Below are 27055 nucleotides of genomic sequence, written 5' to 3' on the forward strand. Positions count from 1 at the left end.
AAACACGAACGATTTCTTGCAGAAAAAGTCCGGTTTTGATCAGGAAAATTCTGCAGAGATTCCTGAAAGCGTGCACATAGCCTAACAATTTCTCCAACTTCCCAAAATAATTTTATTAGTTTCCCAAAATTTAAAGAACTCTGCTTGGTGTCAGGTTTGGCTACATTCACATTTGCGTTGTTGGGCGCAGCGTCGTCAAAGCATACTGACGCATGCGTCATGCGCCCCTATCTTTAACATGGGGGGCGCATTGACATGCACCGGTATGCGTTGTACTGCGTTTTACGACGCATGCGTCATATAGACGCACAAGACAGGGCGCAGGGGACGCTACTTGTAGCGTTTTCCCTGCGCCGAAAGTCCTGATCTGTAGGATCTTATGACAACGCATGCGTCGCAAAACGCTGCGTTGTGTACATGCGTTGTTGGTTGCGTCGCCGACGCTGCGCCCAACAACGCAAATGTGAACGTAGCCTTAGTGAGATCTACGCAAGATTGATACAGTCTACTAATACTTCTCAGTGTTGAAGAGTCTGCAACAATTGTATCCAGTGTAGACAATCCTGGAATTTAGATTTGACATTATATCTGCACTGACATCATAGAAGTTTGCAAGCAAAAGTTCAGCTATGAGACATACCAGGTCATAAACTTTCATAGCTAGTCTAAAAAAAAACCATGTATTGTTAGATGCATGACAATTTAAGTAAAATCTTGTCTCATGACCATTAGGACATATAGGCATAATGAGCAATAGGGTTACAAATACAGTATCCATACCCAAAACTGACTTGCACTATTCTGGTTTATAAAATGTACCAGACCCGAGCAGAGAAGGTCTTGATTTTATTCTGAAAATCATGTTTCCTTGCACATTAAATCCATGCTACCTTGCTGATACTGGCTGGAAATACATCCAACTGAACAAGACCAAACGTGCATTTTTTTTAGGACGTCAATCATAGCTGGCCACAGTTTTTCCGAGCAAAATTAACTTTTGTGCCAGGAGAGGGGCCTATAGAAATCAACTGCTCCGCCTGGAGGCCATGTTTTGTAGTTAAAGAAGATTGGTTTGGAGGCAAACCTCCTTACAGATATGAGAAAGATTTACAATACAGAATGATTTTAGCCAACAAAATGAATTCAGAAAATTGCCAGCACATAACCTTGAGTATAATGTTTCATGCAAAACTGGTCAGAATTGACAGAAGTCTCGTCCGGGTATTGTAAATTGCTACGTGTAAACTCCGGTACAGTCACACATCATAAGACTCTTGCTGAAAACTTCCCTGTAATGGTTGATTAGTTCTGGAGAAGACATAAGGTACCTTCACACTAAACGATTTACCAACGATCACGACCAGCGATACGACCTGGCCGTGATCGTTGGTAAGTCGTTGTGTGGTCGCTGGGGAGCTGTCACACAGACCGCTCTCCAGCGACCAACGATGCCGAGGTCCCTGGGTAACCAGGGTAAACATCGGGTTACTAAGCGCAGGGCCGCGCTTAGTAACCCGATGTTTACCCTGGTTACCAGTGTAAAAGTAAAAAAACCAAACAGTACATACTCCCCCTCTGCTGTCTGTCACACGTCCCTCGCCGTCTGCTTCCCACACTGACTGTGAGGGCCGGCCGTAAAGTACAGCACAGCGGTGTGTACTCTGTGCTCTGCTTTTACTTTCCGGCCGGCCGGCGCTCACAGTCAGTGCGGGAAGCAGACGGCGAGGGACGTGTGACAGACAGCAGAGGGGGAGTATGTACTGTTTGTTTTTTTTACTTTTACAATGGTAACCAGGGTAAACATCGGGTTACTAAGCACGGCCCTGCACTTAGTAACCCGATATTTACCCTGGTTACCATTGTAAAACATCGCTGGCATCGTTGTTTTTGGTGTCAAACACGACGATACACGCCGATCTGACGACCAAATAAAGTTCTGAACTTTCAGCAACGACCAGCGATATCACAGCAGGATCCTGATCGCTGCTGCGTGTCAAACACATCGATATCGCTATCCAGGACGCTGCAACGTCACGGATCGCTATCGTTATCGTTGCAAAGTCGGTTAGTGTGAAGGTACCTATACAGCCCTGCTGGGGTTTCAGATGAGGTTCACCTTATGTATGCGTGTATTCTTTCTCTGTCTTGGAGTACACGTCTGGTGCCAGGTATATAAATAAAAAAGACAAGCACACACCTTCAGTAACCTGATCCGAAGTTGCCAAATACTAAAAGCCTCTTTAATCTCAGCAGTGCCGGAGGGCTACACAAGGTGCTCCTGTCCCTCTGGCAAGGCGGTTAAAAACTGATTTCTCAGATCATGACAGATTAGGAAAGTCCACACCTTGTCACAAGGAAGAAACAACACTTGTCCCCATCTGTCACAGTGGTTGCAAAATACCTTCCACTGTCAGTAATATGAGGTGCATAACTACAGGTATCAAAATATCCTTCTTACAAAGTTGTGTGTAGCTTTTTAGCAACTTCTGAAACTATGTCATAAGATAGGACTGATGGTGATGGAAGGTGCTCTATGATCAAGAACGTGATACATAAAAAGGTACAAGTCAATGACATTTCAATTAGACAAATTGGAAGGTACATTTTTTTCTGTAGAGATTAGAGTTGTATTACAGTCACGTCCAGTGGTTGTTGAGCATTACATCACCAAGTAATTCATACTGCACAGTTTGTGGTCTTATGGAAATATAATTCAACTTTCAGTATCTGATATTTTAACCTGTTTTTAACTCTTAAACTGTGTAAAATTGCTATATTACTGCCGCCTCTGTAGCTCATCAGAGGTGGACAGTTTCATATGTAAAGAGCGCACTCTTACAAGCTGTTTGCTATACGGTTTGCAAGCACAGCTCTTTTGCTCTTTTAGTGCCTATGTGATCCTCCAATACTGCTAAGGGCAAAAACTGCCTCTGCATGCAGCATGTAGACTAAGTGCACAGTTCACAACCGTGGAACAACTATGAAGCTGGTCCAAACTGTCCAAATCTACAGGACTGAGCAGCATTCCCCTTCCTAGGAAGCAGAGCGGTGTGCTCCTAAATAAAGAAGTTTAGACTACTCCTGATGGGATGTACTTAACAGATCTTCAGGAGCTTACTGCTCCCCTGCCTCCTGAATAATTGAGAGTTCGGACCTCTGCAGCATTTAAGAGTAACCATGTCAATCAGTGGCAGCTTTACCACTGGCGTATTGGAGGAGCACAGGAAAACTGCAGCTTACTGAATCCAGTTATCCGGATAGCTTCAGAGCAGTGATTACAAGCTCTATAGGTAAGAGCTTGTAAGCGCTGTGCTCCTTGCATAGAAGACCAGCCTACTCTGATAGACTGCAGCGGTGGGCTATAACTTCGGCAGAGAAGGGTAAACTAGAACATTAAAATCCCTCCGTTCTTGAAAAAGGATAGTATAGTATTTGTAATAGGTACAAAACAAATTTGCTTGTATTCATAAGCACTTCGCAATTTTACAATTTTAAATGTTGAGGAAAAACTGTTTAACCTACGAAGTTTCAGACTTCTTTACTTTGACAAGAAGTATGAAAAGTAGTTAAAGGGAACCTGTCATCCCCCAAAATCGAGGGTGAGCTAAGCCCACCAGCATCAGGGGCTTATCTACAGCATTCTGGAATGCTGTAGATAAGCCCCCGATGTTTCCTAAAAGATGAGAAAAAGAGGTTAGATTATACTCACCCAGGGGCGGTCCTGGTCCCGGTCCGATGGGCGTCGCGGTCTGGTCCAGGGCCTCCCATCTTCATCAGATGACCTCAGAGTACTGCAGTGCGCAGGTGTTGGGCCTCTCTGACCTTTCCCGGCACCTGCGCACTGCAGTACTTTGCTCTGCCCTTAACAGGGAAGACAAAGTACGCCAGAGCCGCAGCGTGAAGACAAGAGGACGTCATCTGATGAAGATGGGAGGCGCCGGACCGCGACGCCCACCGGACCGGACCGCGACGCCCACCGGACCGGACCGCGACGCCCACCGGACCGGACCGCGACGCCCACCGGACCGCGACGCCCACCGGACCGGACCTCCCAGGTGAGTATAATCTGACCTCTTTTTCTCATCTTTTAGGTAACATCGGGGGCTTATCTACAGCATTACAGAATGCTGTAGATAAGCCCCTGATGCCGGTGGGCTTAGCTCACCTTCATTTTGGGGGTGACCGGTTCCCTTTAAGGTATACTGTACATAGCTACCAGAGAATATTAATATTTTGCACATACTGTATATTTCTGAACATTTAGATCATATAAAAACCACAAGAAAAAAAAACACAAGAAATTACATTTGTGTGTTTTTTGTACATGATAGGAGTAGCACAATGGTTTCATGATCAGGTCCATTGATTAGGTCTTTGTTGAGGGTTATTTATTGCATAGCACCCTTACTTTTAAAGGCACTGCACAAGCAAAAACAGGGTTCACCATACATAATCAGCTATCAATAGATAAGGTACAAACAGTATAAGTACACATGGCTCAGTAAATGATAGACCGGTACAACGATAGAGGACCATGCCCGATGGTCATATCACTGATGTGGGTTGTAGTATGTTCCTTGTAGAGAGAATCACAGACTTGCATTGTAGTAATGTTTAGTAGGGAGTGCCTAGCAGTTGGGATAAGGAGGTTTAACTATAATACTTTTAACAAATAAACAGCTAAAAGTTATAGCTTGCTGGTCCCTGGCGTGATTTCATATACAGAAGTCTTATCACCGGCATAAATACCGGTAAGTTAACAATTCACATACAACGTGATGTGTTTGAGTACAGATCCTCGGAGGGCTGAAGAGTCTCGCAGAGGTGATAACGTCCAGAACTAACCTGATATTAGACCGGACGAAATTCACAGCGTGACGAGCTGCTGCAGAGGACGATTGCTCGGTGTAATACATGACTCTGGAGGCAGACAGAGCAGAGAGTAAAGTGACAAGTAAAAGACTACACTCTGGAGCAGTGGTGGTCTGACTTGTAGTTTGCAAATTGGAAAAAAAGGATTTCACAGGGCTACTGAGGCTATGTCACAAGTGAGAAATACAAACCAAAATCCTATTACATTCCCTGCAGCTTCCACTTCATATCTCTTGTCAAATCTACAGCTCTAAAATGAAGTTACCAACTGGAACATCACTCTCATAAACACAATATATCTACATATAATTCTGTAGCCAACATGACCTCCCTAATAAAAAGCCTCATCCATCCTACGCTACATGAAAGAGAGAGCACCAGTCTGGAAGCAGGAAAACAATATATGAGGATATGAAGTATATTACCAAGCACAGACACATGAAGGCTGTGCACATGGTCTATATCAATCACTTCTAATTACTAAGAGCATCTATTAGATGATCCCAAGTCTATGTAAATTTCTTGCCTGTATTCATATAACAACGAAGGACCAGACTGAACCTACCTTATATATTGCACCTAACATGGAAAGAGCCAACATACAGATACATGGGAACCATATAATAGAGGGCCATGCTAATGGCACCCCAATAGAGCAGAATGAATAGAGTGGATTATTCAGCCCCAGCCCATATGATGAGCTTACAGCCTGCAATATAGGGCAGCAGGACAACCGCCTTTACAGGGACAACATATACCACAAATGAGCTGTCCAAACGCTAAAGAAATAGACAAAATAGGACATTTTATTGAGGAATTATACACCCACACCCCAGGGTTAAGGCCCCGTCTCACATAGCGAGATCGCTAGCGAGATCGCTGCTGAGTCACTAGTTTTGTGACGCAACAGCGACCTCAGTAGCGATCTCGCTATGTGTGACACGTACCAGCGATCAGGCCCCTGCTGTGAGATCGCTGGTCGTGTCGGAATGGCCTGGACCTTTTTTTGGTCGTTGAGGTCCCGCTGACATCGCTGAATCGGTGTGTGTGACACCGATCCAGCGATGTCTTCACTGGTAACCAGGGTAAACATCGGGTTACTAAGCGCAGGGCCGCGCTTAGTAACCCGATGTTTACACCCTGGTTACCAGCGTAAATGTAAAAAAAACAAACAGTATATACTCACCATCTGATGTCCGTCAGGTCCCTTGCCGTCTGCTTCCTGCTCTGACTGACTGCCGGCCGGAAAGTGAGAGCAGATCACAGCAGTGACGTCACCGCTGCGCTCTGCTCTCACTGTACGGCGGCTCAGTCAGAGCAGGAAGCAGACGGCAAGGGACACCGAAAGGCGAGTATGTACTGTTTGTTTTTTTTGGTAACCAGGGTAAACATCGGGTTACTAAGCGCGGCCCTGCGCTTAGTAACCCGATGTTTACCCTGGTTACCCGGGTGCTGCAGGGGGACTTCGGCATCGTTGAAGACAGTTTCAACGATGCCGAAGTCGTTCCCCTGATCGTTGGTCGCTGGAGAGAGCTGTCTGTGTGACAGCTCCCCCAGCGACCACAGAGCGACTTACCAACGATCACGGCCAGGTCGTATCGCTGGTCGTGATCGTTGGTAAAATCGTTATGTGAGACGGGGCCTTTACAGTAAGAGGAGCAATTTATATTGCCCACATTTGAAGATTTCCAAACCTGTTTAAGAATATTGCGAGATACATCAGGATTCACAAGTATAATAATATATACACACACGACATTATCAGATCCCATCACATTCCACTGAATGCAGAAGTGGATTCCCAGCAATTATTACTCATGTTATATCAGTCAAATAGGCACAGGTTTTCATGCTAAAGCATGCTTGCTTTTATCATATATGAATTTCTAGACTTCTTGGGTGACTTGGCAGCCTATTATAAATTTCTTTTTGCAGTACCCCTTCCTGGTGGAGTCCAAAAGGAACACTACTGGGCAATGGAGCTTTATTTAGCATCATAGTTCTTTCTAAGCATACATACTTCTAATGTAGGACAAAAATTTGATCTTAATGGTGCATAAGAAAAATAACAAGAACAAAGTAACAAGACTTATTATTTATCCCTAAACAAACTATTGACCTGCAGGTTTTTCAGCACAACGTCAAGAGAACGTATTAAAATCTATATACTCCATAAGACCACATAATACATTACTGCACATACATACAAGCAAATGTGCCCCGAGTGATGCTGTAGATTGCAAAGACAACCCTCCTTGACACAATGTGAAATAAAATGAGGGGTTCCAATGCAATATACACGGGTTGGACAAAATAATGGAAACACCTGGAAACATCAACAAAAGTTAGTTTAATATGGTGTAGGTCCACCTTTTGCGGCGATTACAGCCTCAATTCTCCGAGGTATGGATTCATACAAGTTGTGAATTGTTTCCAAAGGAATTTTAGCCCATTCTGCAGTTAAAACACCCTCCAGTTCTTTTAGCGACGATGGCGGCGGAAATCGACGTCTAACTTAAATCTCTAAAATCGACCATAAATTCTAAATAATGTTGAGGTCTGGGGATTGTGGGGGCCAGATGAGATGCTCAACTTCATTAGAATGTTCCTTGTGCCATGCTTTAATGATTCTAGCTGTATGAATTGGTGCATTATCATCCTGAAAGATGGCGTTCCCCTCCGGGAACAGTGCTTGAACCATTGGATGCACTTGGTCGCCCAAAATGCCTAAATAATCTCGGCTGTTAATTCTTCCATGAAGGGATATCATTGGCCCGGCTGATCTCCATGAAATAGCACCCCAGATCATCACAGAGCCTCCGCCATGTTTTACGGTTGGGAGAAGGCAGTCTGGATGGAATGCTTCTTTCGGCTGTCTCCAAACGTACACTCGGCCGGAGGTCAGAAATACGGTAAACGATGATTCGTCTGAGAATATCACATGTTTCCACTGCTCGAGGGACCAATTCTGGAGGTTTCTACACCACTCTAAATGCTTGGAAAACATTTGTCATTGAGAGCAGAGGTTTTCTAATTGCACCTCTTCCGTGGAATCCAGATTTGTGCAGCTCCCGACGAACAGTTTTCGTGGAAACTGGGTTCTGTAGGTGTTCATTGAGCTCAGCAGTGATTTTTGGAGCCGTGGTCTTGCGATCCTCTCTCACAATTCGCTTTAGAGTCTGACGGTCTCTCTCAGTCAACTTCGACTTTCGGCCGGACCTGTGCTTTGCTGCGGATGTTTTTCCTTCTCTTTCAAACGCAGTCATTACTTTGGAGACAGCACCTCTTGACACGCCAAGCATTCGGGCACTTTCTGTTACACTAGCGCCTGCCATACGAGCACCAACAATTTGGCCTCTTTGAAAATCCGAGAGGTCTGCCATTGGTATCAGGTTCTCATCAATGTTCTTACAATTATGCAAAACAAACAGTTAATTTACATACACATCACATTAAACAAATAATCAACTACAAATGTTTATCACATGTTCGAAGATTATGATGCCAAAACGTTAGGTGTTTCCATTATTTTGTCCAACCCCTGTACGATAATAGAATTAAAAGCCATGTACACCTTTGGAAAGACTTTTTAGGGTAAGTTCACACAGGGCGTTTTTGCTGCTTTTTTTTCTGCAGCAAAACCTGATCTTCTTGGCAGGAAAGAAGCTGCGTCAAAAACGCAGGTTTAGGTGCGTTTTTGTTGCGTATTTGCTGCGTTTTTGGTGCGGGTTTTTTGGTAAGTTTTTTTTTCTTTTTGTCCATGCTAATGTCCTTGGATTTTCAGGAGCAAAAACGCAGCAAATAATCATACCTGCGTTTTTTTCAACACCCATTCAAGTCAATGGGTGAAAAAACGCAGCAAAAACGCTGAAATAAGTGACATGCTCTATATCCAAAAAACGCAACAAAGCACTAAATACTGATCAAAAAAAACCAATGTGTGTGCATGAGATTTCTGAAATCTCATAGGCTTTGCTGGTATTGTAAAAAGCAGCTGAAAATTAGCATAAAAAAACGCAGCAAAAACACCCTGTGTGAACTTGCCCTTAGTGTTCATTTGCTTTTATAAGTGTGAAGATAAGCAATTTTCTAAATTGCCAGCTTCAAAATGTTTCCTTCATTTTGCTGCTGCAAATAGTCTAAGTGTCTTATCTAGCATAATATTACACATGTGAGCGCTCCTGGTGGCTTTCTGCTCCTCGTTCCAGAAGGGATGGAGAATAGGTTGTGCACAACTCTCCACAGCATAAGGAGAAGAAAGTGCATACAGTTTCAGGAATGTCAGAGAAAACAAGCCATAGTGAAAGAGGAAAGCAAATAACAGGTAAATAAGTGCAGGATACAAGCCATGGTGGTAAGTGAATGAAGACAGCAGCATCCTGGATAGGCACAGACCTCATATCCAGCCTGTATTACTTGTAGAAACACTTCCCATAGAAACATCAGCAACTTGGATCAGGCTACAATTTAATGACTGAAGCAATGAAGACTGCAGACAAAATTTATTGCATTAATATATGTAAAAAAAAATTCATGGCAAATGTACAACCTACATCAAATATATTTACGTACATTATATGGTTTCTACCACACTGTGAAGATTTCACAAGGAAACAGTCTCAGGTATAACTAGACTGGGTTTACATAGGACCTGTGATCAGTTTAAGCATGTTAAACTGGCAAAATTATGGAATAATGGCTACAGACATGAGTAATTAGTTTTTATTTCATTAAATCCTTCTTTACGTAACTTTAGTTTAGGTACTAATTTACGTAAGGCGGGCATTACCAGAGATTTATCTCTGGAGCGTAGATTTCTTCCCCTGCATGAGGTTGACCAATCATAAGCAGGCAGGAGCTTTCAGGGTGAAAAAAAAAACAAACAAAAAAAAAACACAACTCGGCTCTACTTCCAGCACTTTGATCTCCTTGAAGAGCTGTGTGTGATTACAGGCAGTCTGTCTGTCATATGTCTCAACTAGGAGAAACCTGCTTTCAGGGGCATGTGTTCATTTTTTTTTTCCTGTCTGTTGCTGCCAGCTTATGATTGGTCCACCTCACGCAGGAGAAGAACTACATACCCCACAGTGAAAAGTGTCTGGTAAAGTTCCCTGGGACTTGACAAATTCTAAACTTAAAGAATTACAAGCTAATCTCTCCTCAATGGAGAAAATAAATGAAAGCAATAAAAACGGTGCTTTATTCAGCTCGGCAGCCACAGTTCCATTATGTGGCAGGTTTAACATACTCAAACGTCCTCTTTAAGGGAAAGTCTCCTTGCAGAGTAACTTCAAAAGACACGATTCTAGCTAATGGCCGCATTCTGATGTTTCCAATGGGCAGACTGTGCTCATCTCCGGTTACATCTAATCCTTTTCACCTTTAGATTTAGTATTAGGTTCTTTGCGTTTCCCTCCCGTCTTTTTCATGGCTCTCATAAACAAGTCTATGATTTTATTTTTCCTCCTAGCTCGCAATTACTGCACCCTATACAGTTTCAGACTGCATGGATCAGGTGTCCATGATACAACTAGTAGAGGTTGCCGAGAGACCCAGAAGACAATAGAAAATCTGCGTACAGTGATTACAATAACAGATGAAGCAGCACGTAATGCGATTCCTCACATCTGGTATTTACTTACCAAGACGACATTTTTAATGCTGAATATCCTGGAATATTTTAGAGTCAAATGCCTTTCATGCAGTGCAGCAAAAAAAAATGTGGAGAATTCAGCTTTAATTGAAAACTTACAGAAGAAAAAACAAACAAAAAAACCGCAACATCATCTACATGACATGGAGGCAAAAATATTGCTGTAGGATATCTGCATGAAGGCCATCATCCTAAAAGCAAATGTCACACACAATGCACTAATTTTCGGTTGTGTTCACCTCCTTTCACTCACACAAATGACATTTCTTACGGAATGGAAAAAAAATAGACAAAAAGTGCAGAAAGTGGACGAGGCAGTCTAGAGTCATCAGTAACCATGGAAACCGATATAAAGATGGCAGCAGCCTATGCAATTAGGGTCCACCTAAAACACAAGGGCTAAATTTAAGGAGGTTGTTCATCTGAAGATTAATTTAATAGAACCATCATCCGACATGAGGAAAGCTACTATGGTAATGCTGCTAAGAAGCCCTTTCCCCAATCTCTGCTGAGGTCAGAGCAACAATTAAGATTTGAGCAGAGTCCTGTCTGACAGCTTAGTTGTTAGGAATAACACTGCCGAACAACATCACAAAATAGGCAGCTGTATTTAACACCAGGTCACGACACTAATGCACTACAGGATGCAGCAAGCCCCTACCATGATAAAGAGGTAGTATTAACATTTTGCTATGCACATTTTCTCATCTTTTGCAGGATGCAGCCAAGTTCTTTAGTGTTGGCTTGGGGGAATATGGGGTGTCTGTTGTTATGGGGTGCACTTACATATTGCTTGGCAGCCCAACCTAATAGTATGGGTATATACAGTTATATGAAAAAGTTTGGGCACCCCTATTAATATTAAGCTTAATGTTTTATAAAAATTGTTTTTTTTTGCAACAGCTATTTCAGTTTCATATACCTTATATACTCGAGTATAAGCCGACCCAAGTATAAGCCGACCCCCCTAATGTTGCCACAAAAAACTGGGAAAACTTATTGACTCGAGTATAAACCTAAACCTAGGGTAGGAAATGCAGCAGCTACCGGTGAATTTCAAAAATAAAAATAGATGCTCCATACCGTTCATTATTGCCCCATAGATGCTCCATATAAAGCTGTGCCACATATAATGCTCCATACCGTTGATTATTGCCCCATAGATGCTCCATATAAAGCTGTGCCACATATAATGCTCTGCACCGTTCATTATGGCCTCATAGATGCTCCATAGAAAGCTGTGACATATAGAATGCTCTACACCATTCATTATGGCCCCATAGATGCTCCATAGAAAGCTGTGCCATATATAATGCTCTGCACCGTTCATTATTGCCCCATAGATGCTCCATATAAAGCTGTGCCATATATAATGCTGCTGCTGCAATAATAAAAAAAAAATCACATACTCCCCGCTCTTCGCTCAGGACGCCGGCGCTTTCAATATTTACCTGCTCCTCGTGCGGCTCCATCTCCAGCACTGACGCTCAGCAGAGGGCGCGCACTGACTATGTCACCGCGCCCTCTGACCTGAGCGTCACAGCCAGAGGACGCTGATGACTGAGCCGCACCGGAACGAGGAGTGGTAAATATCGCGCAGCGTTCCCCTCCCCGTATACTTACTTGCTCCTGGCGCGGTCCCTGCTTCTTCCACCGCTGCATCTTCTTCCTGTATTGAGCGGTCACCGTTGCCGCCCATTGCAGTCATGAATATGCGGCTCCACCTCTATGGGAGCTGGAGCAGCATATTCATGACTGTAATGAGCGGTACCATGTGACCGCTCAGTACAGGAAGATGCAGCGCTGGAAGAAGCAGGGACTGCAGGGACAGCGCCGGGAGTAGGTGAGTATAACTAGACAGCCCCCGCTCCCCCTCCCCTGCCGACCCCGGGTATGACTCGAGTATAAGCCGAGAGGGGGACTTTCAGCCCCAAAAAATAGGCTGAAAATCTCGGCTTATACTCGAGTATATACGGTATCTAATAACTGCTGGACACAGTAATGTTTCTGCCTTGAAATGAGGTTTATTATACTAACAGAAAATGTGCAATCTGCATTCAAACAAAATTTGACAGGTGCATAAGTATGGGCACCCTTACCATTTTCTTGTTTTAAATACTCCTACCTACTTTTTACTGACTTACTAAAGCACTTTTTTTGGTTTTGTAACCTCATTGAGCTTTGAACTTCATAGCCAGGTGTATGCAATCATGAGAAAAGCTACTTAAAGTGGCCACTTGCAAGTTGTTCTGTTTGAATCTCCTCTGAAGAGTGGCATCAAGGGCTCCTCAAAACAACTGTCAAATGATCTGAAAACAAAGATTATTCAACATAGTTGTTCAGGGGAAGGATACAAAAAAGCTGTCTTAGAGATTTAACCTGTCAATTTCCACTGTGAGGAACATAGTAAGGAAATGGAAGAACACAGGTACAGTTCTTGTTAAGGCCAGAAGTGGCAGGCCAAGAAAAACATCAGAAAGGCAGAGAAGAAGAATGGTGAGATCAGTCAAGGACAATCCTCAGACCACCTCCAGAGAGCTGCAGCATCAACTTGCTGCAGATGGTGTCACTGTGCATCGGTCAACTATACAACGCACTTTGCACAAGGAGAAGCTGTATGGGAGAGTGATGCGAAAGAAGCCGTTTCTGCAAGCACGCCACGAACAGTCGGCTGAGGTATGCAAAAGCACATTTGGAGAAGCAAATTTCTTTTTGGAAGAAGGTCCTGTGGACTGATGAAATCAAGATTGAGTTGTTTGGTCATACAAAAAGGAGTTATGCATGGCGGCAAAAAAACACAGCATTCCAAGAAAAACTCTTGCTACCCACAGTAAAATTTGGTGGAGGTTCCATCATGCTTTGGGACTGTGTTGCCAATGCCAGCACCGGGAATCTTGTTAAAGTTGAGGGACGCATGGATTCCTCTCAGTATCAGCAAATTCTTGACAATAATGTTCATGAATCAGTGACAAAGTTGAAGTTATGCAGGGGATGGATCTTTCAGCAAGACAATGATCCAAAACACAGCTCCAAATCTACTCAGGCATTCATGCAGAGGAACGATTACACTGTTCTGGAATGGCCATCCCAGTCCCCAGACCTGAATATCATTGAACATCTGTGGGATCATTTGAAGAGGGCTGTCCATGCTCGGCGACCATCAAACTTAACTGAACTGGAATTGTTTTGTAAAGAGGAATGGTCAAAAATACCTTCATCCAGGATCCAGGAACTCATTAAAAGCTACAAGAAGCGACTAGAGGCTGTTATTTTTGCAAAAGGAGGATCTACTAAATATTAATGTCACTTTTCTGGTGAGGTGCCCATACTTATGCACCTGTCAAATTTTGTTTGAATGCAGATTGCACATTTTCTGTTAGTACAATAAACCTCATTTCAAGGCAGAAACATTACTGTGTCCAACAGTTATTAGATATATGAAACTGAAATAGCTGTTGCAAAAAAAAAAACAAACAATTATTATAAAACTTTAAGCTTAAGATTAATAGGGGTGGCCAAACTTTTTCATATAACTAAGCCAGCCACTGTGCACTACATGCTTGTATGACTGGCGCCCATACAAGCCTTATCCATGTGCAATTACAATACTAGGCAACCACTATCTGTGAATGGTAGATGTGCGGGTGGTTGTTTCATCACTATATTGTACCTGTGTTTATTATGGGGCTTCGGAATCCTGCAGTGCATTGCTATTGTGTCCTGGTGTTAATAAATATGGCTGCCTTTTTGTATGTGAATTTTATTTGTGGAATTGTACGTCCTTTACATGCCGAGCACCTATAATCTTTTCAAGGCTATGTGCAGATGGAGATGGCATGGGGGGGGGGGGGGGGAGGATTAAGTTTCTTGGGCTTAGATACACAAAAATAAAAAGTCTAAAACTGCTGTAACACCCTTCCTATTCATTTCAATGGTAATCCTCTTTGCTCGTCATATTTACAGGGTTTTTTTTTTTTTTTTAGTGTTTTTCCACTTCAGGTTTTGAAAAAAAAAAAAAAGCTAGTTACTTCTCTGACATGGAGATCGCCGAGAGCTGCTACTGCGCAGGCGGCGCCATCTTGGAGGACAATTTTTTTCTTCAGCAAGATGGCGCAGCCATCATCTGAGCAATAGTAACTATCGGATCTCTATACACACACACACAGATAGCGGCTACTGCGCAGGCGCCATTTTCAAATTATTATTTTTATTTTTTTTACACTTTCATAGTAACAATAAGAATACTTAATAACTGGACACTAAACAAGCGATAATGCTGCAGCACAGGGGCCATGGCTAGCACTTGCCTGCAGAAGCTTTTTTTTTTTTTTTTTTCAGCATGTACAGGTACTTATTATGCAAACTAGGGGTCAGGCCAGTGAGGGATCAGTGACCTGTCAGCAGTCTGCTTTCTGAATACCTAAGCAGAGAACCACATAAAGACCCCCACAGGCCGCCCCCCTGGGGCACAAACATATCATTAACTAAAAACTGAAAATAAAGATTAAAAAACAACCACAAAACGGATTTCATCAACCAAGGTATCATTTTAATCAGTATAACGCCGCCGACCTGACACTGTGTGTAGGTTACTGTGTGCAATCATGCTGACAGGTTCCCTTTAAAATTTGCAAAAAAAAATACTGCAACATTTGAACATAGCATTAACAAGGTTTTGTCGATACTAAATTCCAAAAAGCATAGCAGCATACATACATGGCATACCAAAAAGACAAAATACAAAAAAAAAAACAAAGCGCCAAAACGCATGTTGAAAACAAAAACCTACGGTAATTCATTCTAATTTAGCCAATAGGTACAAAAAGGCTGCAGAAGATCTGCAATATCAAAAACTCAAACACCATGAGAGCTTAGCCATAGGTTTTTCAGCCAACATATGCTTAATAGCCAAGCTAAAAATGCAAAATGAATTTAGACATTCCCATAGATCTTTGATGGTTACCAAGCTTACTTTAGGAATGTGCATTGCTACAAAAGTCTAGTGTCCAGTATTATCTAACTTGGCCTATAGGATAACAGCAAATAGACAAGTAAAACCAACATCTGAACAACAGGGCGGTCATCCTCTATACAGAACACACAATGCAATCATAGGCGACACTGGCTTTCTATGGGATCTGGAGTGCCTGTTATTCAGCAACCTTTGAAGACAACTCATCTCCTATAGACAGGCAGTACGTCCTCCACTCCTGACAACAGCATATTTACACATGCAAAAATGAATGAATTCGGGTGGAGTGATGGGTAGAGATCATCTTTAAGGCTATGTGCACACGTCAGGATTTGTTGAAGAAATTTTCCTGACAAAAACCGGACATTTCTGCCAGAAAACCGCATGCGTTTTTTTTTCATGCGTTTGTGTTTTTTTCCAAATGCATAGAATTGCGGGAAAAACGCGGAAAATCCGCAAAATTAATGAACATGCTGCTTTTTTTACCGCGATGCGCTGTTTTTGCGGGAAAAAACACCCCATGTGCACAAAACATGCAGAATGTATTCTAAATGATAGGATGCATAATGTATGCGGTTTTAATGAGTTATTGCGAAAAAACGTGAAAAGAACGCGAAAAAAACCTGAACGTGTGCACATACCCTCAAAGGTAGTCCCATGTTTTATAGGGGGGGGGGGGGGAGGAGGGGAAATAATGTTGGCGGTTCACAGATTTCCAATTAAATCCTGTAGATCTCATGTAAAGATGAATTGTATGGTTTAGGCCGGAGTCACATTAGCATATAATACGGACGAGTGCTATGCGAGAAAACATCGCATAGCACTCGGACCACTGTTAATCTATAGGGAAGCTCACATCACTTTTTTTTCTTGAGCATATTCTACGTGCTGCGATTGTATGCCTATATCTGCCGAGTCTCGCCAATGCAAGTCCATGGGTACGAGAAAAAAAAAAATCGGACACCACACGGACCATCAGTGTGACTTGCAAGAAACACGCACACATTTTTCTCATTTCAGTCCACTGAGCCATAAAATTCAATGGGGAAAAGCAGTGAGAAATGTAAAGCCATACAGATGTCATACGGATACATAGGTGCGAGAAAATCGCATCATCACATTGCAAACGCATTACACACGGATGACCATACAGAGAACACTAGTGCGGCTCTCGGCCTAGAGTCGGACTGGTTTTTCATACAGTAAGTGTGACACCGGCCTTATAGGGATGCCCAAGGAACCCCATTCCCAGAAATATGCATGAAACTACAAAGAATACTAGTTATAGGGCAATGTTCACAAAGATTTTTTTTTCCTTTGGAGGCACTTAAAAACCAAAACCTTTTTCAAGTGGAAAAAACTTCAGGAAATGCTCCTTTTTGGGGATTTTTTTTCTTTTCCCGGAATGGTTTAGAAAAGTTTTTTCCAAGTTTTTTTTTTTTTTCATTTTTTATTCTTGTAGCCTTTTGATTTAACAGGACCCAATTTAAAGCAGATACAAATCAAAAACCACTTAAAAAAAAAAAAAGTTACTCGCACTAGGTTCTCCTGATGAGTTTCTGATGCTGCGTATTTTCACTGTGCAAAGAACTCTGTCATACAGCTGCAGAACTGTGGATGGGATTTATAGACATCTCATGTCTACTGTGTTTCGTTTAAAAAAAAACAAAAAAACAACTACTTAAAGGGAACCTATCACCCCGTTTTTTAAAGATTAGATAAAAATAGTGTGAAATAGGGGCAGAGCTGGGCTTTACATTACTGCCTTTTTGGTGCCTTTACACCCCCGTTAGGCTGCCGAAATACCTTTGTGAAGTGGCCGTTTTGTCCTGTCACTCAAGTTGGTCAGGTCGGATGGGCGTGGTCACAGCGCTGTTTCTCCCCCAGATCAGGCTCATCATTACGTTGGTGGCGTAGTGGTGTGCGCATGTCCAAAGAGAAGATCCACTGCCCAGGAGATTCAAAACAGCGCGGTCTTCGCTATTCGCCGTTTACCGGTGGGCGCGGCCATCTTTCCTGTGGCCGCGCGTGCGCAGATGGAGCGCTCTGCTGCCCGGGGCTTCAGGAAAATGGCCGCCGCGATCTCCATCTGCGCACGCGCGGAATCCCGCGGCCATTTTCCTGAAGCCCCGGGCAGCAGAGCGCTCCATCTGCGCACGCGCGGCCACAGGAAAGATGGCCGCGACCACTGGTAAACGGCGAATAGCGAAGACCGCGCTGTTTTGAATCTCCTGGGCAGTGGATCTTCTCTTTGGACATGCGCACACCACTACGCCACCAACGTAATGATGAGCCTGATCTGGGGGAGAAACAGCGCTGTGACCACGCCCATCCGACCTGACCAACTTGAGTGACAGGACAAAACGGCCACTTCACAAAGGTATTTCGGCAGCCTAACGGGGGTGTAAAGGCACCAAAAAGGCAGTAATGTAAAGCCCAGCTCTGCCCCTATTTCACACTATTTTTATCTAATTTTTAAAAAACGGGGTGATAGGTTCCCTTTAATCTGACCTGCAGTGCGTATTTGAAATCAGCAACATGAGGGGGCCATGTATACCAGGATGGGGATGGTGGCTATGTATACCTGGATTGGGGACCATATATACCAGGATAGGGGGATATTAGTACAGAATTGGGGGACATTACCCCTATAACAGTGTCAGCAGCACCCTCCCCAACACACACACACACACACACACACACACACACACACACAGTGTCATGAACACATTTTTTGCTTCATTTTTGGTTTCCTCCTATAAAATATAGGCGCGTCTTATAGTTTGAAAAAAACATTATGTTACACAAAATAGTTAATAAATAACATTTTCCACATGTTTACTTTATATCAGCACTTTTTTAAAAACATTTTTTTGTTAGGAAGTTAGAAGGATTAAAAGTTGTTCAGAAAGTTCTCATTTTTTCCAACAAAATTTGCAAAACCATTTTTTTTTTAGGGCCCACATCACATTTGAAGTGACTTTGAGGCTATGTGCACACGTTGAAGATTGTATGCGTTTTTGCAGCGTTTTTTCACCTCGATGCACAATACAGCCCATTGAATTCAATGGGATTCCGCAATGCTGTACTAATGCTGCGTATTTTTCCGGGGCAGAATCACATCGCGGAAAAATATGCAGCATGCTCATTCTTTGTGCGGAATCTAATGCTTTCCTGGGAACGGAAGCCTCCAGGAGTGCTGCTGAAGAGATCGGGGGCCATCGGAAGGTGAGAATAACCATTTTTTTAATTATTATTTTTAACATTCTATCTTTTACTATTGATGCTGCACAGGCCCTATTGTTTGACAAGTGTGACCTACCTGTCGATCAGTTTTCAAAGCGATGCTACAGATCACTTGGAAAATGCTAGCATTCTGCAAGCTAATTATGCTTGCTAAACGCTAGTGTTTAGCGGGAAAACACATGTCAATTCTGCATGCTTTATACCTGCAGCAGGGAGTTGCAGAATTACGGTGGAAATTTCCATGGCAATTCTGCAGTGTATGCACATAGCCTGAGAGGCCTATATGACAGAAAACACTCAAAACTGTATTCAAGAAGTCAATTAACCCTTCCAGTGCTTCACAGGAACTAAGGCAATGTGGAAGGAAAGCATGAACATTTAACTTTTTTTTTTTTTTTTTTTTTTTTTTTTTAAGAATTTTATTTTAGCTCCAGATTTGTTATTTTTTTTCACAAGGGTAACAGGAGAAAATGGACCCTAAAATTTGTTGTGCAATTTCTCCCGAGTAGGGGAAATCCACTGTTTGGGAAAACGGCAGGTCTCGGAAGGGAAGAAGCACCATTTAACTTTTTGAACACAAAAATGGCTGGAATCGAGAGTGGACGCCTTGTCGCATATGGAGATGTGCCTCAACGGTGGAAACCCCCTACAAAGTGACCCCATCCACCTAGAGCCCACAGGTGCTTCACAGAAGTATATAACTTGGAGCTGTGAAAATTAAAAAAAAACAAAAACACATTTTACCCACAAAGATGTACTTTTAACTCAATTTCATTAATTTTCACAAGGGTAAAAAGAGAAAATGGACCACACAATTTGTTGTGCAAGTTCTCCTAAGTACACCGAAACCCCATATGTGGAGCAGAACAACTGTTTGGGCGCATGGAAGTGTTCGGAAAGGAAGGAGTAACGTTTTGGAATGCAGGCTTTGATGGAATGGTCTGTGGGCGTCATGTCGCATTTGGACAGCCCCTGATGTGCCTAAACATTGAAAAAACTCACAAGTTAATCCATTTTGGAAACTACACCCCTCAAGGATTTTAACCAGGGGCATAGTGAGCATTTTGAACCCACGGGTACTACACAGAATTTGATAACATTAGGTCATCATACTGAATTCCACCCCTCAGCTTTCACAAAAATGTTGTTTTAGCATCAAATTTATAATTTTCACAATGGATAATAGGAGAAAATGGACCCCATAATTTGTTGCACAATTTGTCCCGAACGCAACGATGTCCCATATGTGGTCAAAAACTCCTGCTTGGGCACATGGCAGGGCTAGGAAAGGAAAGAGTGCTATTTGCCTGGGATAGATTGTGAATGCCATGTCGCATTTGAAGAGCCTCTAACATGTGAAAACAACAGAAACCCCCACAAGTGACCACATTTTGGAAACTATGCCCCTCAAGGAATTAGTCTATGGTTGTAGTGAGTATTTTGAACCCACTGGTGCCTCACAGAAGTTTATGACATTGAGACTCAAAAAATTCCTCATATGGACAGTAAAGTGGATTTACCATATACCGTATTTTTCCGACCATAAGACGCACTTTTTTTCCTCCAAATTTGGGAGGAAAGTGTGGGTGCGTCTTATGGTACGGATGTAGCATGTGGGGAGGGGGGCAGCAGTGAGTGGGATCGCACTGTTATCCCACTTCAGGATGTCCCCACTGCCCGGAATCAGCACTGGGAAAACCATGTGGTCCCGATGATTAAGTGCAGTGAATATTCATTAGCCTCCTCCCCGCCCACCGATCAGCTGAGCGGTGAGCCGGGAGCAGCAAATGAATACTGCACTTAAGCAGGGACATGCATGGCTTCCTCAGCGTTGATTGCTGCAGCAGCTAGGGAGATTTGTGTGTCCTGGGGAGGAGGCAGCAGCAGGGGCCAGAGCGGAGAGGAGATCGCTGTATACCTGCCTGCCATGCCTGGATGCCGAGTGCTGTGCACAAACAGGACCTGTGTGATGTCAGGAGTGGGCGGGCTGGAGCATCACATGGCAGCTCAGAGCCCTCCCTCTTCTTGACATCACAGGTCCTTCAGGCTCTCCACTAGAATCTGCAGGCTTCCTCAAAACCTGTGCTGTGGAGAGGCAACAAGAGGGAGAGCTCTGTGTGCAGTCATGGGATGCTTTTACCTCACCACAGTGGCTGGCTGCCACAATTAAGAGGTTAGTCTTTACAATACACAATAAAGCACTCTGCCACTCCTGTGGTGAACTATAACTCCCAGCATGTCATAGGATCTGCAGGACATGTTGGGAGTTATAGGTCTCCCATGGGATTTTAAAGCAGCACTCCAGTGCTATTTTGCAGTGCTGGAGTGGTGCTTTCAATATCAGCCCTCCAGCATCTTCATATAGTACTGTACAGACACTGGTCCTGCAGCTTCCAACATAATAGCATACTATTATATGTAATAACACCACATATAATAGTATGTTATTTATATTAAATATTTTACCACATTTTTTTGCTTCAAATATTTTTTTTCCCTATTTTCCACCTCTAAAACCTGGGTGCGCCTTATAGTCCGGTGCGTCTTATAGTCCGAAAAATACGGTAAATAAATATGAAGAGTTTTCCCAAACTTTGAATCATATCTGCTGCAAACAACCCTGAATAAAGACTAGAATAAGCATCAGGACACACATCTCAGACATTATACAACCCTGGTGACAGGCCCAATTATCACCAGCGATTTTACTTATATGCAGTTCTTTTACACTTTTTTCCATAACCCTCAATGGTCATGTTTTTTGGGGATATCTGTACGGGCACTGGTACAGTTCTGCTTCATTTTTATCGCAAATCAAAACTGGGAAGAGCAGAGATCTGTTAATCTCCAGATCTTGCAATCCGGCAGGAAACCAGGGCGTACAAACTTTCTGCCAAGAGCAGCTGAGAAGCATCAGCACAAGGCTATTTTTTTCCCAGACATTATGTTCCATTTGGCTGCTGAGGTCACATGACAGCTGCAGACTAAAAGCCTGGAGGATTGCTGCTGCTTCCAGTCTACACTGACAGCCTGGAAGAGCCTGCACACCAGAGCAGGAGCAGGGGAGGGGGGTCCGGCTTTCCATTACATCATCCAGCCAGCACTGGAGGGGGGAGTGGGAGCACAGCTGGTGGCAGCCGCAGTACCATCTGCTTTCCCCCTTGCACTGTGCTAGTTTTCGCTTCAATCTCCTACTGTTACTTATTGAGAAGCAAAAACTGTACAGAGGATGAAACGAGTCCTGTGCAAGAGCGCCAGAATTAATTAGTAGAAGAGAGGAGGGTTTAGGAGGAGTGTAATATGCTGGATGGGAGCAGCCCCCTGTTAAACTGTGCCCTGACCTCTCATCTATGCCAGTCATGACCTTCAAAATACACTGCAGCTACCTGAAGAGCTCAGAGTACTAATAATGTAATCACAGTTCTTATAACTACTGGTGGGCGAACCTAAACGGTAAAGCTGGGGGTCCGTACTGAGCACCTAGAGTCCATGGACAGACCCCGAACATGTAGGAAGTAAATAAATTGGCACTCAACTTGTGTATGGTGATGATTTAAAGAATTAAATATTTCTTACTTGGATAGCAGTCCAGCATAAACGTTTCGGTCAAAACAATGAGACCATCCTCAGTAGACTGCATTACAAAAGTATAACAAAACAATAATAAGTTACATAAAGAACAATAATAAAGTAATTTAACAAAAGAGATCAAAAAAAGAAAAATCTCACAATAATTTTGTGATACGTGTCAGGTTGGAGGGCAGGAGAGATAGGGGAGGGTAAAGTAGTATTTTTACATACCCGACTGCTTGTCTGATGTAGAGCGGTCACATTAAAAATTATTGTGAGATTTTTCTTTTTTTGATCTCTTTTGTTAAATTACTTTATTATTGTTCTTTATGTACTTGTGTTATATGTATTATTGTTTTGTTATACTTTTGTAATGCAGTCTACTGAGGAAGGTCTCATTGTTTTGACCGAAACGTTTATGCTGGACTGCTATCCAAGTAATAAATATTTAATTCTTAAAATCATCACCATACACAAGTTGAGTGCCAAGTTATTTACTTCCTATATGTTTACTGGTGTGGGCAACCTATCTTGAGCACCAACACAGCTGTGCCACGATATACTTCATTATAGACCCCGAACATGGACTTCTCCAGTAAGTCAGTGTTAGGGTATGTGCACACGTTGCAGATTTCTTGCAGAAAATTCCTGAAGAAAACCGGAAATTTTCTGCAAGAAATCCGCATTTTTTTTTTTTGCGTTTTTTTCGCGTTTTTTTAGCATTCTGCAAGCGTAATTAGCTTGCAGAATGCTAAAGTTTTCCCTGCGATCTGTAGCATCGCTTGGAAAACTGACTGACAGGTTGGTCACACTTGTCAAACATACTGTTTGACAAGTGTGACCAACTTTTTACTATAGATGCTGCCTATGCAGCATCTATAGTAAAAGATAGAATGTTTAAAAATAATAAAAAAAATAAAAAAATGCTTATACTCACCCAGACATCTCACCGGCGTCCGTTCCGTATAGCTGGTCTGTGCGCACAGGACCTCCCGTGACGTCACGGTCACGTGAGCGGTCACATGACCGCTCACGACCAATCACAGGACAGTGACGTCATTCGGCGAGGTCCTTCAGCGCACACCAGGTACAGAAACCGAACGGCAGCGTGCGAGGAGGCGGCAAGACATCGAGGGTGAGTATAGGACTGTTTATTATTTTATTTCTTATTTTTTGACCACTTATATGGTGCCCAGTGCGTGGAGGAGAGTCTCCTCTCCTCCACCCTGGGTACCAACCGCATATAATCTGCTTACTTCCCGCATGGTGTGCACAGCCCCGTGCGGGAAGTAAGCAGATCAATGGACCCCTAGGTGTGCGGAATCCCCGCAATTCCGCATTTTTAATGAACATGTTGCTTTTTTTTCCGCTATGCGATTTTTTCGCGGAAAAAATCGCAACATTTGCACCAAAAATGCGGAATACCCTGTAAATAATAGGAGGCTTATGTAAGCGTTTTTTTTCGCGTTTTTATCACGTTTTTATAGCGAAAAAACGCGAAAAAAACGCTAACAATCCTGAACGTGTGCACATGGCCTTACTGTTCGGTAGCCCGAACATTGTGTGTTTCTCCTATGCAAATGTGACAATATAACAAAAATCACCATGTTAGAGGTGGCTTCTGCACTCCTGCAGCTCTTTATTACAAAAGTGCTCACATGTTGCCCTTTAAAGGGCCACTGTCACCCCCTCCAGCCGTTCTAAACTAAAAGAGCCACCTTGTGCAGCAGTAATGCTGCAGTCTAACAAGGTGGCTCTTTTAGTTTTTGATTCAGTTATTACCTCAATAAAGCGTTTTAAAAATTGGCCACAAATACCAGATTTTGCATAATGAATAACACAGTGCGGGGGCGGGGATTCAGCAACAGGGTGGCCGCACTGCCCGCACAGGCGCAGTCAGGCACCCGGCATCTGAGCTGTGACTGACAATGAACACTGCGCAGGCCCCAGGCAGGCACGCACAGCGCAGGCGCCGGATTTAAGAAGAAACAGCGCTCAGGGGGCGGCGACCATCGCCCCTGAAGAGAAGAGTGACGGCAGTTAGGAGATTCATAGAAGAGGCTTCGGACCGCCTCCAGGTACAATATCTGGTATTTGTGGCCAATTTTTAAAACGCTTTATTGAGGTAATAACTGAATCAAAAACTAAAAGCCACCTTGTTAGACTGCAGCATTACTGCTGCACAAGGTGGCTCTTTTAGTTTAGAACGGCTGGAGGGGGTGACAGTGGCCCTTTAATTAAGATGACCTCCTCCATTAAATTGCATTAAATTGTGTGCATGTGACAACCAATGTCACAACTATGATAGTAAGGGTAGGTGCACAAGTTCAGTAATTGGCAGCGCTTTGGACACAATGTATGACCGCCGAGTCCAAAGCGCAGCCAGCTATTGAACGCAGGTGAATCCGCATGTGTGCACTTAACCATGAGGTTTCACCACGTCCAATACATTCTATGGGCAAAATTTATGTTGGGGAGACTTGAGTTTCTGCAAGATAAATAGACATGCAGCAGTCTGGAAAGATGCGCTGCATGTCTGTTTTCGCAGGTAAGCCGCAGGCGTCTGTGCAGGCATAGTGGGAATGGGATTTCTTGAAATGCCATTCACTATGCTGTAACATCTGGACGCTGCGCAAGTATGCAGTGTCCAACCCGCAGCGTTTACTGACCATGTACACCGACCCTAAACGATTCTCAGGCTAACAAAACATTGTGTATTATATTTACAAGAGCTTTCTAGTAACTATTGCAGCATCAGGAATTTGTTTTGTACGCTCTACTGTTTGTTCCTTTGGATGAAAGTCATGTTTTTGTTTGATTTGAGTATTTTCAGACCTGTTATACAATGCTCTGCTATAATCCAGAAAGGGATAAATTGCACTATTCATCTTATTCTTCCAGTTTTTATGGACAGAACTATTGTGATAAATTGCACGGACAGGGCAGAAGGCAAATGCGATATAGCAAAAGTATGCACAATTGAGAAAAATGGTACAGAACTTCTGTATGTAACTTTACAGACTTCAATGAGCTTGTGCACAAGGCCAACTTACATGTCAGTATGCAGGTTCTGCCTAATTTTGAGGGGATGCATCAATAATCTACCCATTAGGTGAAACTCAGCCATCGCATAGGGACTGTCTCACCATGGACAATCACCTATGCTGCAGAGATGAATAGTGATAAAATGTTTGGCCACTGCTGGGACCAACCACTAAAACAGAGGTCTCTATTGCTCCATTCGAGGTCTTCAGAAGTGACAAAGTGCTGTCATTCCTTGAATAGTGTCGGGTCGAGAGGGTCTTTTCCATTTAAAGTTCTTTTTACTTCCAACAGGTCTCCAGTAAAGGTACCTTCACACTAAGCGACGCTGCAGCAATATCGACAACGATGCCAATCGCTGCAGCGTCGCTGTGTGGTCGCTGGAGAGCTGTCACACAGACAGCTCTCCAGCGACCAACTATGCCGAGGTCCCCGGGTAACCAGGGTAAACATCGGGTTACTAAGCGCAGGGCCGCGCTTAGTAACCCGATGTTTACCCTGGTTACCAGTGTAAAATGTAAAAAAAAAAAAACAAAAAACAAAAAAAACAGTACAGTAGTGTCCGTAACGTCCCCCGGCGTCTGCTTCCTGCACTGACTGAGTGCCAGCCGTAAGGCACAGCACAGCGGTGACGTCACCGCTGTGCTCTGCTTTTACTTTACGGCCGGCACTCACAGTCAGTGCGGGAAGCAGATGCCGGGGGACATGTGACAGACACCGGAATGTGAGTATGTACTGTTTGTTTTTTTTTACATTTACAATGGTAACCAGGGTAAACATCGGGTTACTAAGCGCGGCCCTGCGCTTAGTAACCCGATATTTACCCTGGTTGCCATTGTAAAACATTGCTGGCATCGTTGCTTTTGCTGTCAAACACGACGATACACGCCGATCTGACGACCAAATAAAGTTCTGAACTTTCAGCAACGACCAGCAATATCACAGCAGGATCCTGATCGCTGCTGCGTGTCAAACACAACGATATCGCTATCCAGGACGCTGCAACGTCACGGATCGCTATCGTTATCATTGCAAAGTCGTGTAGTGTGAAGGTACCTTAAGTGTTCTATCATTAACAAGATCCAGAATGATAATTTCTCCCACCAGACCTTGAGAGCCAGTGACCTATCACCCCCTACCTCACCATTAAATCTTTAAAAAAAAAAGTCAAAATATGATCTGTATGTGCAATTACAAAAGCAGAGATGATGCTTTCCAAGTGGATATGCACGTACAGCATGGCGTTGGATCTCTTTTTATCAAGTTGTTTTTTGTTTTGTATTTTGTCTGGGTACGGTTTAGTTTTGGATGCGTCAGAATCAGACCATTGAGCTGCAAGTATCTTTACATCTGATAAATTACTAACTACTTAGATAAGTAAAGGTACCTTCACACGAAGCGACGCTGCAGCGATAGCGACAACGATGTCGATCGCTGCAGCGTCGCTGTTTGGTCGCTGGAGAGCTGTCACACAGACCGCTCTCCAGCGATCAACTATGCCGAGGTCCCCTGGTAACCAGGGTAAACATCGGGTAACTAAGCGCAGGGCCGCGCTTAGTAACCCGATGTTTACCCTGGTTACCAGCGTAAAATCTAAAAAAAACAAACAGCACATACTTACATTCACGTCCCCCTGCGTCCACTTCCTGACTGACTGAGCGCCGTACAGTGAGAGCAGAGCGGTGACGTCACCGCTGTGC

General features: G+C 43.4%; 1 protein-coding gene across 5 annotated transcripts in view; it reads right to left on the minus strand.

Annotated features, from left to right (window-relative positions):
• The window catches only part of TEAD1 (TEA domain transcription factor 1), a 345319-nt gene that overhangs the window by 174656 nt on the left and 143608 nt on the right, over window positions 1-27055 (minus strand). The window lies entirely within an intron of this gene.

Source organism: Ranitomeya variabilis, chromosome 2 (genome assembly GCF_051348905.1).
Source record: "Ranitomeya variabilis isolate aRanVar5 chromosome 2, aRanVar5.hap1, whole genome shotgun sequence".
NCBI classification, from domain to species: domain Eukaryota; kingdom Metazoa; phylum Chordata; class Amphibia; order Anura; family Dendrobatidae; genus Ranitomeya; species Ranitomeya variabilis.